Source organism: Prunus avium, unplaced genomic scaffold (assembly GCF_965620075.1).
Source record: "Prunus avium unplaced genomic scaffold, drPruAviu1.hap1.1 HAP1_SCAFFOLD_46, whole genome shotgun sequence".
In the NCBI taxonomy this organism is placed as follows: Eukaryota; Viridiplantae; Streptophyta; class Magnoliopsida; order Rosales; family Rosaceae; genus Prunus; species Prunus avium.
Window position 1 is genome coordinate 135,001 of NW_028276904.1, and position 2,500 is coordinate 137,500.

Sequence of the window (2,500 nt, forward strand, 5' to 3'; positions counted from 1 at the left end):
AAATTTCCTCGCACAATAAGCTCCCTATAATTAAGTCTATGATTTTTAGGACCTTCTCCAACTTACAAAATGATATTTAGGACCTTGCCTTGCCCTCACATGCCGTGCCCATTCAAGGCATTCCGAGAAAGTGAGGTTATTGGAGGCTTCGGATGGCGTGGCTTGCCTTGCCTTGCATTGGCATGCCATGCCCAAGTTGTGGCCTACACCAAGCCATTCAAGCCATGCGTTGCCTTACCTTGGAATTGCTCATCATCCAATGCATTCCGAGAAAGTGAGTGTAGGCGAGGCTAAGGATGGCTTGCCTTGCCTTGCCTTGCATTGGCATGCCATGCCCAAGTTGTGGCCTACACCAAGCCATTCAAGCCATGCGTTGCCTTACCTTGGAATTGCTCATCATCCAATGCATTCCGAGAAAGTGAGTGTAGGCGAGGCTAAGGATGGCTTGCCTCGCCTTGCCTTGGCATGCCGTGCCCATGATGTGGCCTTGACCAAGCCATTCAAGCCATGCGTTGCCTTCGCCTTGGCATGCCGTGGCCTTGCCTCGCCATGCGATGCATTCCGACAAAGTGACGCGAAGCGGAAGCCTATCATGGCGTAAAAATGTCGACAAAATTTTTCGACATTTGAATAATGGGGTTTGACAAGGTTTGAAAAATTCAATACAAATGGTAGGCTTGAATGTCGACAAAGTGACGCGAAGCGGAAGCCTACCACGGCGTAAAAATGTCGACAGAATTTTTCGGACCTTGTCCTGCCATGGGCTGCGCGCAGCATGCCGGCAGCCTGTGCGCAGCGTGCGCACAGCATGTCGGCAGCGTGCGCGCTGCTGAGACTGTCGACAGAAATTTTCGAAACTTGTCCTGCCATGCGCGCGCGCAGCGTGCGCACAGCATGCCGGCAGCGTGCGCGCACCATGCCGGCAGCGTGCGCGCACCATGCCGGCAGCGTGCGCGCACCATGCCGGCAGCGTGCGCGCAGCTTGCGCGCAGCGTGCTGATTCTGTCGACAGTGAGGCTAGCGAAACTTGTCCTGCCATGGCGTGCGCGCAGCCTGTGCGCGCAGCTTGCGCATCTGTCGACAGTGAGGCTAGCGAACTTGTCCTGCCATGGCATGCGCTGTGCGCAGCCTGTGCGCAGCGTGCACGCAGCTTGCGCATCTGTCGACAGTGAGGCTAGCGAAACTTGTCCTGCCATGGCATGCGCGGCGCCTGCGCGCAGCCTGCGCGCAGCATGCGCACAACATGCGCACAGGCTGTGCGCAGCGTGCGCGGAGCTTGCGCGCAGCTTGCGCATCTGTCGACAGTGAGGCTAGCGAAACTTGTCCTGCCATGGCATGCGCGCAGCGTGCGCGCAGTCTGTGCGCAGCATGCGCGCAGCCTGTGCGCAGCGTGCGCGCAGCTTGCGCATCTGTAGACAGTGAGGCTAGCAAAACTTGTCCTGCCATGGCATGCGCGCAGTCTGCGCGCAGCATGCGCGCAGCATGTGCGCAGCATGCCGGCAGCATGGTTCCAGGTTTTTTCAAATGTCGACAGAATTTTTCAAATCTTGTCAAACCCCGTTTTTATTGAAATTTCCTCGCACAATAAGCTCCCCATAAGTAGTCTATGATTTTTAGGACCTTCTCCAACTTACAAAACTAAAAAATTCCTCCCGGATTTGTTTTAATGATTTTTTCAATTTTACGACTTCTAAAACTAATAAAAAATACTTCCCGACTTCAAAAATTTATGAAACTTTTTCCCATCATAGATTGCATGTTTCTTAGTATCCCTGCAAAAAATCACGTCCAAATACCTTGTATTGAATTATTTAGAGCCCATTATGACTCCTCGCGCATAGGTGATGTCTCTTCCTGTCAAAGGGCTAAATGCATAAAATGCTATATAGGGGGGTGTGTGTTGCCTGCATATGCATGGCAGCCCATGCCTTCCTAGCTGCAGCCCCCTTCCCCCACGCCACACCCATGTCATGTTGCCTCGATATGTTGCCTCGGTATTATGGGTTTGGTGTCGGGGTCGGGGGGCTGCCACCCATGGCGGTGGTGGCCGGAATCCGGCCGCCGCCACCACGCCGCCGCCATGGGTGAGGGAGGAAAAAAAAGGCGTGGAAAGTTGCGAAATGGGGTTGTCTAGGCTATTTTTTGGCATGGGAGAGCATGGAGTGCTAGGAACTCCTTCTCAAATGCACGGGCATGTCGACCACAACCTCATTTCGCAACAACAACCACCCGTGTGGGGTGGCGGTGGGTGGATAGTCGCGGATTGGGGCTTGCCAAGCCAATGTTTTCAAAAAATTTCATCAAAATTAAAAACAAATGTTTTGTTGCCTTCGGATTTGTGGGCGAGCGGCGAGTCGGAGTGGAGCCGGTAAAGTTTAACCTCGGTGTGCACGGTTGTTTTTAGAAACTCAATCCAATGCCGGGGACGTTGAAAGTGACGCTCTTATGAGTTGCAAACCCGCAAGATTTAAAGAACCTTTTCAAAACAATTTCAAACCAA